Source organism: Lagenorhynchus albirostris, chromosome 3, assembly GCF_949774975.1.
Source record: "Lagenorhynchus albirostris chromosome 3, mLagAlb1.1, whole genome shotgun sequence".
NCBI classification, from domain to species: Eukaryota; Metazoa; Chordata; class Mammalia; order Artiodactyla; family Delphinidae; genus Lagenorhynchus; species Lagenorhynchus albirostris.
The window spans coordinates 156,268,680-156,280,937 of NC_083097.1; the positions used below are offsets into that span (position 1 = coordinate 156,268,680).

A 12,258-nucleotide genomic window follows, 5' to 3' on the forward strand; every position below is an offset into this window, starting at 1 on the left:
CACCTACTAAACCTGGAAAAGAGTTCTTCTGATGGGCATTGACATGTTCTACTTTAATGCACCCCTCAAATTTCCACAAGCCTGTGCCCTACAAGGGCATCCCTTTAATGGGCCAGGTTTCCATTGCCCTCCTGCCTGACCATATGGCCAGTCTATTGGCCAGCATCCATGAATCAATAAAAACCCAAACATAGGTGCTTATACCATCGTTCAATTCTTCCATCACTGTTAGGATAACAGCATGCAAGTCAGCCCACCAATCTGATTTGAAGAATTCAGAGTGGTGGCCTTCCAAATAGGATGTTGTCCATTCACCTTCTAAATGCCATCCACAAATGAAGCAACTCTTTGTTGGTCAGTTGAGAGTTCTTTATAGGGCACTGTCCAAGTGACAAAAGAATCCAGCAACTCCTCACACAGTTACAGAGACAGTCCTAGAGAAAAAGAAGCCCCCTACTCGTGAGTATCTCCTTGCACTCCCCAGGCAGCATCATCCTGTATAAACCATTTCTATTTTATTATGAAATTCTTCCAGGCACTGACATCCCCATTAGAGTGATTCTCTGACATCACCCTACACATTGAGCATTTCAGGTTTTAAGATAATTTTATGTCCTTCAGTCATAGGGGTAGCTTCAATTAATAATGTCAAATGGCAAGATAGTAAATGCCCTTCAAATGGAAATTGTCTAGTATAAATTCCCAGTAGTGATCGCTCGGAGGCATTCACAGGCTTTTGTCATAAACCACAGTCTAGGCTCCACGGGCTATCACACAGAGAATTTGTCCCTACCAGCAATCCAACTTCTATTCCACACTCCTTACTGGTTCCTATTTATCATGTCCGATTAATATTGCTCAAAGGGTAGAGTTACATGCCTTCTGTTTACAATATTAGGTAGGGGAAACATCCCCCAGATACAACGTCCATCCCCATAATACAATCAGAAAAAAGAGACACAACCACTTCACATAGAGCCTGTTCAAACAACAATTCTACAAACTTCAATCTTAATTCTATCAACCCTCACTGTGGCCTCCATTAGGATCACATCAACAGGTTTTGTGTTACAATATTAGGTAGGGGAAGTGTTCCCCAGCCAAACACAGTATCGATTCCCATAAAACATTCAGGTAAAGAAGACACAATTTCTTTACATAAAGCTTGTTTAAACATTTCAACTTTCACAATCTTATTAACTTTTACACTTTTTTTTTGGCTGTGCCACGCGGCTTGTGGGGATCGTAGTTCCCTGACCAGGGACTGAACCCAGGCCCTTGGCAGGGAAAGCACAAAGTCCTAACCACTGGACCGCCAGGGAATTCCCAACCCACACTTTTATACTCTCTAAATCTAACTGTAGCCTGTGTCACGGCTTCACCAATAGGTCTTGGTACCACAGTTCGTAGGACTCCTGTATCAACCCGCTGACCATTTTACCTACTTATGTGCAAAAGGCTTTGGGTCCTTAGTAAGGGTTGAGCCAAGGTACCCTGGCCCTTTTGTCAACTGTCAACTCGATTAATCTGCCTAACCACTGCCCCAAGTGACTGCTGGCGAGGTTCCTCAATGTAGTCTCTGCCTTCTGGCTTTTTACTTCTCCAAACTGGGATAAATAGAGCAGACTTGTTTGGGACCCCTACATGCTGGGGGACCAGCAGGAGATCCCTTTGGCTAACACCCAGTCTTTGGTATGGCTGTATTAAAACCTTTGTTTTAACCCCATCAATGTCCATTTTATTCATCCCACTTCTTTTCATTTTTTTAAATTAACATCTTTATTGGAGTATAAGTGCTTTACAATGGTGTGTTCGTCTCTGCTTTATAACAAAGTGAATCAGCTATACATATACATATTTCCCCGTATCTCTTCCCTCGTGGGTCTCCCCCCCTCCCACCCTCCCTATCCCACTCCTCTAGGTGGTCTTCATCCCACTTCCTAACAACCATCTAAATAAAGATTTCCACCCTGCTGAGACAAGTCCTGTGACTCTCCCTTTTCTGTTTCACCTTTCTTTCACCCCTATCAATATTTGCTTTACCTTATTCCTTAATAACCATATAAAAACTTCCACCCTGCTAAGACCAGTCTCTTGATTCTTTCCCCTGCTTTTTCTTGTTCTCTTGTCCCAGGAACGGGGGTCAGAGACCAATGGAAAACCAAGCCAATAGAAAACCAAGAAGGGATTCCATTGAAAAGGGTAGGAAAAGTTCATGGCATTTTGCACACACATGCTTCTCCCCCATCTCAGTATAGTTAGGTGCAACTAAGAGAAAACCTAGTTCTGGTTTGCCTGGGGCCTGCCTGAGGGACAGATTTCTGTCTCACCAGACTTGGAGCACTGACAGGCATGTTGGCGTAGTTTGGAACACACTGAAAATGTAGGCAGGTGCCACAGCACAGTAGCTGCAGAGATTCTGCAGTCCAGCAGGCAGATGTCTGGGAGAGCAAGAAATTACAAGCTCCTGAGAAGAAATAAGGACAAGCAGTGTAGAGAAATTAAGAGTTAAAAAGTACACACACAAGTCCAGAGAACATACATCACTAGAAAAGGATGGGGAGGTCCCAAACTTCCAGGTGGGCTGATTGGTGAAAGTATTCTGCTAAATGAAGCCAGTCCATTAAGACCCGGACAGGAAGTTGCTTTGTCAAATGGCCAAATCTCAGCAACAGATCACAAAGTATACAAAGAAACAAGGAAACATGGCCCAATCAAAGGAACAAAATAAAACTCCAGACTGGACCCAAAAGAAAAACAGGTTGCTGAATTTCTTAATGAAAAATTCAAAACTACTTCTTAAAGATATTCAATTAGCTAAAAGAAAACACAGATATACAACTAAACAAAATCAGGAAATGCATGAACAAAATGAGAATATCAACAAAGAGATAGAAACTATAAAAAAGAACCAAACAGAAATTCTAGAGCTGAAAAATATAATAGCTGAGCCAACCTTACCCTGATACTAGAACTGGACAAAAACACTAGAAGAAAATTAAAGACCAATAGCCTTGATAAATATGAACAAAAATCCTCAATAAAATACTAGCAAACTGAATTCAAAAGCACATTGAAAGGATTATACACAACAAAGTAGGATTTCTGGAATGCAAGAATAGTTCAACATGTAAAAATCATTTAAAATAAAACATGTTCATATTAATTGATGCAGAAAATGTATTTAACAAGATTTAACACTGTTTCACGATAAAAACACTTAATAAACTAGGAATAGAAGGAAACCATCTCAACATAACAAAGGCCATATATGAAAAAATATCACAACTAACATCGTATGAAATAGTGAAATACTGAAAACTTTTCCTCTACCAACAGGATCGAGATAAGGATGCCCACTCTGGCCATTCTACTCAACGTAATACCAGAAGTCCTAGCCAGAACCTTTTGGCAAGAAAAATAAATAAATAAAAGGCATCCAAATTGGAAATGAAGAAATAGCATTACCTGTTTGTGGATGACATGATCTTATATGTAGAAATCCCTAAAGATTTTTTAAGAACCTGTTAGAAATAATAAAAAATTCAGCAAAGTTGTAGGAATCAAAAGTAACACACTAAAATCTATTCATTTTAGTTGCATTTCTATACACTAACAATGAAAAATATGAAGTGGAAATTAAGTAAACAATTCCATTTACCACAACATTGAAAAGAATAAAATATTTAGGAACAATCCTAACCAAGAAGGTGAAAGAGTTGTAAACTGACAAAAAAACATTAATGAAAACACTTTAAAAAAACACCAAAAAATGTAAAGACATCTCAGGTTCATAGACTGGAAGACTTAATGTTGACAGTATGTCAATACTACCCAAAGTAATACACAGATTCAATGCAATCTCTATCAAAATCCCAATGGCATTTTTGGTACAAATAGAAAAAGCCACCTAAAAATTCACATGTTATATCAAGGAACTCCAATGGCCAAAACAATTTTGAAAAAGAACAAAGTTGAAAGACTTATACTTCCTCATTTCAATACATATTACAAAGCTACAGAAATCAAAACAGTATGGTACTGGAATTAAAGACAGACATATAGATCAATGAATCAGCATAGAGTGCCAGAAATAAACCTTCATGTATACAGCCAGGTAAGGGTGCTAAGACCACTCAGTAGGGAAAGGACAGTCCCTAACAAATGGTGTTGGAAAAACTGGATATCGTGCACAAGGATAAAGTTGAACACTTATCTTGTATCATATACAAAAATTAACTCAAAACATACCAAAGACCTAAATGTAAGAGGTAAAATTATAAAACGCTTAGAAAAAAACATAGGGGAAAAGATTCATGACATTGGATTTGGCAATGATTTCTTGAATATGACACCAAAAGCAGAGACAACAAAAGCTAATACAGACAAATGGGACTACATCAAACTTAAAACTTCATCAAAGGATATAATCAACAAAGTAGAGAGGCAATACATGGAATGGGAGAAAATATTTGCAAATTACATCTTACAAGGAGTTAATATCTAGAATATATAAAGAACTCCTATATCTTAGTAACAACAAAAAAAGCAACCCAACTAAAAAGTGGACAAAAAACATGAACAGTCATTTCTCTAAAGATATACAAATGGCCAATAAGCACACAAAAAGATGCTCAACATCACTAATCACTAGGGAAACGCAAACCAATAGCATAATGATTTATCACCTCATACCCATTAGGATGACCACTATCAAAAAAAAAAAAAACCCAGAAAATAAAATGTTGGTAAGGATGTGGAGAAATTGGAACCCTTGTGCACTGTTAATGTGAACATAAAATGGTGCAGCCACTATGTAAAACAGTATGATGGTACCTCAAAAAATTAAAAACAGAACTACCATATGATCCAGCAATACCACTTCTGAGCATTTAACCAAAAGAATTGAAAGCAGGGTCTCAAAGAGACACCCAGGTTCATAGCAGCACTATTCACAATAGCCAAGAGGTGAGAGCAACTCCCATGTCCACCTACAGATGAATGGATAAAGAAGATGTGGTCTACACATAGAACCTACAATAGGTAGATCTACAATAGAACATTATTCAGCCTTAAAAGGAAATCTTACCACATGTTACAACATGGATGAAACGAGAACATTATGCTAAGTGAAATAAACCACTCACAAAAAGACAAATACTGTATGATTCCACTTACATGAGGTATCTAAAGTATTTAAATTCATAGAAACAGAAAGTAGGATGGTGGTTACCAGGAGTGGGTGGAGGGGAAAATGGGAAGTTGATGTTTAACGGGTATAGTCTCAGTTTTGTTAGATAAAAATGTCCTGGAGATTAGTTGCACAACAATGTGAATATACTTAACACTACTGAAATGTACACTTAAAAGTGGTTAAGATGGTAAATTTTATTTCATGTGTTTTTTACAATTAAAAATAACAAAATGTAAAGCAAGCATTATCAGAGAAAATGAGGGTAACTTCACAGGGAAAAAAGGTGGGACTCATCAGAAAGATATAGTAATTTTAAACTTTATGCATCTAACAATATAACTTCAAAATACAGTAAAAAGTAATAGAATTATAGAAATTGACAAATCTATTGTAACAGTAAGAGATTTCAACACACCTCTTCCAGTAACTGATGGTCAAGCAGACAAAATTACTGAGACTTGAACAACAGAACTGACATGTTTGACCTATCCTACTTAAACGGAGACAGGGAATGACATTAGCAAGGTGGTGGAACAGGAATGCATCTCCCTAAACAAACAATGATTTGGAAGGCAACTACAGACAAAAGTGCCTTTGTGAAAGCCTTGGGATCCAGATAGGAGGTTGTAAAACCCCAGTGAACCCCAAGGCCAAGGATAGCTGCTCTAAAAAGGCAGGCCCACACCCTGGTGGCAAGCTCACATGGTTCTGCCAGCAAACTGAAAGCAGCCCCAACTCCCTACAGACTCAGCTCCAGACCTGCCTGGTCACGGTCCTGTAACCATCTGACAAGGGACCCAGGAGGAATCATGCATCCGTACCCCTAGTAACAGGCCTACCATCCTTGGACCAGACTACAGATCCTGAAGCAGCCCTGTGACCTGGCTCTAGCCCTGCTCCCAGTCCTGCTCACCCAGGGATCCAGCAACACCCATCTGTGCCCCTGGCAGCAGGCCTGCCAACCTTAGTGCCAGCTGTGGGTCCTGAACTGGCACTGAGACTTGGTTTCAGCACTGCTCCAGTGTGGTCCTAGAACAAGTCCTGCCCACCCGGGGATCTGGCAGGAAACCAACCAACCAGCAAAAAGCATTTAACCATAAAGAAAATGATTGATAAATTCTACTACATTTAAATTAAGAACTTTTCAGCCCATCAGAATAAACTCAAAAATGGGAGAAGTTATCTGCAACAAACATAAGGGATTAGCATCTAGGAGGTAAGAATAATCTATGATATATAAAGAAATCCCAGACACAATTAAGAAAAACACAAATAACACAACAGGAAAATGGGCAAAATGGTATCAGGGGGCACTTCTCAAAGGAAATACAAAAAGAAGACCGACATGACAAGATGCTCAATCTCATTACTGTTCAGGAAATGAAATTAAAACCACAATCAGATATCATTTCACAGACACCAAGTTGGCAAAAATTTTAAAGGCAGAGATAATCAAGTATTGAAAAGGACGAGTAATGCAAGAGGCCACATACTGCTGAAAGGAGTGTAAACAGTATGCTAGTATCTACTAAAGTTGAACATGCACAAACCCACGCACCCAGCAGTCCACCCCAGGTATTTACCCTAGAGCAAGGGTTCTCAGCCTCGACACTCGCATTAGGAGTCGGACAATTCTTTGGTGCGTGGGAGAGGAGGAGATGCGAAGGCTGTCCTGTGCATTGTAGTATGTTTAGCAGTGTGCCTGGCCTCTACCCACTAGAGACAAGGAGCACACCACCTCCCAGTTATAACAACCAAAAGTGTTTCCTTTTCTTCCCTTACCCCTATCTCACCACACCTCCCTCACCCCTGTTTGAGAACTACTTCATCTGTGCACCAGGAGACCAGGACAAGAATGTCCACTGCAGCACTGTTTATTTAGAGTAACAAAAACTAGAGACAGCCCAAACGGCCATCAACAGAATGGAGGCAGTGCAATACCACAGAAAAAGTGAGTGAAGAACTTCAGCCACACACACGACTGAATGGATCTCAAATAAAAGACAATAAGCAAAAAAAAAAAAAAGAAAAAACTTGCTACATGGTTTCATTTTATAAGGATCAGAAAGTTAAACAAAACTAAAATATTATCTGGAGACACATACACATTGTGAAACTATAAAGAAAAGCAAGGAAATGATTAAGAGGAACTTCAGAATAGTAGTTACCTCTGAAGAGAAAAGATGCAATTGGGGCAGACATACAGGGAATTGCTAAGATTTTGACAAGGTTCTATTTCTTAAACTGAGTGGAGTGTTCAAAGTTCTTTCATGACTCTTTAAACTGTTCCTATGCATCTTATATGTTTTTGAATGCATATTTTGCACAGTTATACATGCACTCACAAAGGCACAGGGACATTCTCACACACCTGAGCAAATATGATCAAATTGACCCATTCAATGTCCTTTGAGAAGACCACTGTCTGCAGTGACATGGAAGTGGCAGGCAGAAGGCATTCATCTCTGGTGCTCCAGAGCACATATATCTTTTGCAGTTAGAGGAAGAAAATTAGAATACAGTCATCTCCGCACTCAACAGTCTGTGTCTCTCATGAAGAATCTCCTTACAGAATCCTCATAAAATCATTTACCTAAATTTTCTCAAAGCCCAGCTAGTCTGCATCCCAGCTTGTCAACCCAGTGCCTCTGATCACCCATGTCCTCCTCTGGTCCACTTGACAGTGCACTTAACTTCCTCTACAGCTTGTGAGAAGAGCTCACTGCCCAACCAGACCACAAGCTCCAGGCACCAAGGAAGTGAGTCCCCACAGGCATTCAATGAATCTGTGTATGTAACCACAACCTCTACAGGGCTCCTGCCTCCCTTCTCTTCTGACCCTCCTTGGCACTCACACAGGCTGGTTGCAGATGCCAGGTATCTGAGGTATGGGAGAAAGACTTTGGTCCTGCAACTCCCCAACCTCCCATTCACACGTATGCAGTCTGGTAAGAATGTGGACTATGGAGCCAACAGGGGTGAGTTGTGTGACTGTGGGCAAATCACTTACCTTCTCTATGCCCTCATCTCCTCACCCACAAAATGGGATCTGCATGGTATCAACCCTTGTAGGGTTGAGGATGAGAGTCAATGCCTGTGAAGCACACACAACAGGCCTGGCTCTACAAGTGGTAGCTATCTTTTCAGATCCACAACCCTTCACCTACAATTCTCAAAAGTCAAAAATGTTGTGAAAACTGAACATTATTTCAAAGTTTGGGCAACAAACTGCCTGGCAGCAAAACCTGAAAATATCTGAGGCTCTTTATAATACCTATTTCTATTACTTACTATAGATATTGATAGATATTGCTACAGAAATCCTATGTTTGATTAAGGAGTGCTTCAGTGTGACTTTGATAAAATTCAAACATTCTGACTTTTCCCCATGTCTGGTTGGGTTTGGGTCAGAGAGTATGACCTGTGTTACCATTTCACAGTCACACCACTCTCAGCAGCTCATCTCATCACCTTTTCCTCTACTGTACCCTGGGGTGACCCTTATCCAGTCACCAACATTCAGTGACAGCCCCCAACCAGTCATTCCCACGCCAGCCCATAATCATAGCCTAGGGAGAACTTCCCAAGGTCACGATCCCACGAGCCCTGGAAATAGGTCAAGGCCCCTAACAGCTGGGTCCCCAGCCTTCTCCCACCTAGGCTCAGGCCAACTCACGTCCTGCAACCTCCTTCTCCAAGTTGAGGCTTCCTCTATCACAGATTTCACCTCAATTACAAAACATGACCCCACCACATGCCCTCTGATGGCAGGGCGGGTGCAGAATTTATTCATCTCTGTATCCCCAGAAGCCAACACAGCTCCTGGCATGCAACAGGCACCCAATAAATACTTGCTGAACTGAACAACTTGTGCTGCTAAGAAAATGGTCATACTGCAGGGCATCCTCCTCATCCTGTAGCAGGCCTTCATCTTCATCTTCACTTTCTGGCTTTAAGACAGCTATTTAAAAAAGTACTAGGAACTCTTAATATTTGATTGCCCCAACCAAAATGCATTCTCTAAGATTCTCTGAAACTCTGCATAGGAAATGTCTATCAGTGGAGACCCAATTGATACAGTGGACTAGAAGTGGGTGACTTGGAGCTGTGTTTTGCGCATATTGGAATGGAAATGCTTTTTTTTTTTTTTTGCAGTACGCGGGCCTCTCACTGCTGTGGCCTCTCCTGTTGCGGAGCACAGGCTCTGGATGCGAAGGCTCAGCGGCCATGGCTCACGGGTCCAGCCGCTCGGCGGTATGTGGGATCTTCGCGGACCGGGGCACGAACCCGTGTCCCCTGCATCGGCAGGCGGACTCTCAACCACTGCGCCACCAGGCAAGCCCCTGGAAATGCTTTTGAGATAACCCAGAAAGGCAGCGATAGGCCACAATCCCTGTGGGTCTGAGACCGAGAAATGGCCTGGGCTGAAGTGATAAACAAGTGAGTTTTCTGAGGATTTATGGAACGCTCAAAGCCACAAGAATCCTTGAAGCCACAAGAGATCATGCAAGGGAGGAAGCCCACACTGAAAGAGAAGCTGGCCAAGGAGGGCATCTGCAGAGATCTGAGGGAGGAGGTTGACTTGAGAGGTAGGAGGAGAACTAGGAGAGGCTGAGCAGCCAAGGGCCAGATGGGTCAAGGGACAGAGGTGACCACCTATGCCAAAGCTGCCGGAAGGCTCAACTGGACGTTCTCAACTGGCCCTGGCATCCAAGAAGAAAAGCCTCTTTGATTTGAGATCTGGTGGTCCCAAGGGCCACTCTGAAGGATCTTGGAGGTAAGGGGGCTTCTACTGTTTAAAATATAAATTTTTCCAATGAGACACGACAACTAAATGCATCTAAATCCTGACTTGGATCCTATACCACAAAAAGGAAATGGACAAGAAGAGCAAAAAGAATCTGAATAAGGCCTGTAGATGTTAGGTGTCCTGGTTTTGCTAATTGTTCTGTTAAATAATATGTTAACATTTGGGGAACCTAGGTGATTAGAATGTGGGAATTCTTTGTACTAGTTTTAAAACTTTTTTCAAATTCTTAAGTTACTTCAAAGAAAATTTTTTTTAATAAGACATTTTATAAACGTAAATGCCTCAGAGCTAAGCCAGGTGTACCACAGCTCAGGAATGGCCTTTGTGAAACGGAGTCCTCCTCCTTCTTCTCCTACCCATCTCAATACCAAACAAAAAGGGGGGAAAAGAGGAAAACAAAGACCTTATGCAACGTCGGCGATCCCAGAAGCAGGCAAAAACTATGAATGCCAGAAATGCCCTGCACCCAGCGCGCCCCGCGCGGGGTAGCCCCTCCCCCTAAGGGGCGTGGCATGGGAGCCGCACCCCACCCACCCCGCCCACAGATGTCCGCCCACGCCGCCCCCAATCTGCCCCGCGTCAGCCTGACCCAGCCCCAGCTCCGCCCACAGTCCGTCCGGCCTCCAGCCCGGGCCCGCCCCTGATTCCTACCAAGGGTCCCAGCCACTCCTCCCTTAGTACATCCTGCGTTTAGCAGGCCCCGGTCCCGCCCACAGCCCGGCCTCGCCCAAAGTCTCCCGCCCCCAAGCCCGCTTCGCCCCAGCTAAGTCCTCCCCGGTCCCAGCCCAGCCTCCCCGTCCCGCGGCGAGAGCGCCCCCGTGCGGCCCTCTGAGTTCCGCGCCCGGAGGTCCATTGTCCCGGTCCTGGTCCCACCTACCCGTAGTCCGCCCGCGGCAGCGAAGGCCAACGCCTCGGGCACCGTTGAGAAAACGCAACGCCAGGGCGCGCCGCTCCCACAACCAAGAGGGGCCCAGTAGGCGGTGCAAGCGGGACGACGCCTACCTGCGCCGAACGGACCGGAACCTCGTGGGTTCGCGCCAGATACCACCGGCAGCGCAGAGCCCAGAGCGCCGCTGCCCCGCCGGCGTCGGGCGTCGCGGCCGCGCAACGTCCGGCACGAGAGCACTCGGTTCCCCTCGGCCCGCCTTCTGCTCTCCGCCCAGGACACGCCCCTGCCCAGGACACGCCCCCGATTCGAGCGACCATCGAGACATTGGGGCCTCCGCGGCGCCTAGAGAGGACACAGAAGTGCCTCTGAGGTAGGGCCCAAGACGGCAGAAATATTTTCTGCCCCTATTGCAGCCCCTTTTCGTCCTGTCTCCTTACATGCTAGCCTAGGCACTTTCCTCGCTATTACTCAGGAGGGCACGAAGTCTTTTTTTCTTTCTAGGTCGGTGGTTCTCCAATGTAGTTCCAGACCAATGGCAGCTTCACTTGGGAACTTGATAGAAATGCAAATCCTGGGGCCCCACCCCAGACCTACCGAATCAGAAACTCCGAGGCCAGGCCCAACAATCTGCGTTACTGGACCAACTTCACACCCTGGACTTTTGGTCTGGATAATTCTTTGTTGTGGGGCCCTGTCCCATGTATTGCAGGTAGCATCACCTGATAAAATATAGGGCGCCAAGTTAAATTTGAATTTCAGATAAAAATATACTCTAAAATTAATCTTGGAGTTATGTATTTCATCTGGCGACCCTACCGACAGGTATTTTTATTCGCTAAATCTGGCAGCCGTGATTTTAGGATTTTGAGCATCCCTCGCCTCTACCCACCAGGTGCCAGTAGCACACCACACCCCTGCTCCGCGAGTTACAACAACTAAAATTGTCTGCAGACAAGGTACCTTGCGCGCCGCGCGGTGGGGGGCGGGGGGGGCGGAGAAATCGGAGCGGGGGAATCTCCCTTCCAGCCTGGACCACTCCCGTCGCCTCTCCATACACACACTTTGAGGCTCTGCTCCATAAAGTATATAGGAAGTGACTTTACAGAAAAGGGTGCCTTGGCCTCCAAGGGTTTTTCTAAACACAAAAATCCTTGGGACCAAACTGTGCTAAACGTTCAAGAAGAGGGGCGAGTAGTGAAGATTTTGTATTTTCTTCTCCACCCTGGCACTTCTCATAAGGGTTTTGGTCACTGTAAAGTGTAAACCACCTGGGTCAGAAAAATAAGTTACCATGCCCATTTGTGAGATTCTAGAGCCGAGGGCACACTCAAGTTTGTCATTGTTTTTTCCACAAATACGTATTGT

General features: G+C 43.8%; 1 protein-coding gene across 1 annotated transcript in view; it reads right to left on the reverse strand.

Moving 5' to 3' along the window:
* Positions 1-11,109, reverse strand: part of PGBD2 (piggyBac transposable element derived 2) — a 29,357-nt gene extending 18,248 nt beyond the window's left edge. Inside the window, exon 1 of the mRNA XM_060146606.1 lies at positions 11,007-11,109. The gene's annotated coding sequence lies outside the window, so the exon portion shown is untranslated. The remainder of the gene's footprint in view (positions 1-11,006) is intronic.
* Between the last annotated feature and the right edge of the window lie 1,149 nt (positions 11,110-12,258).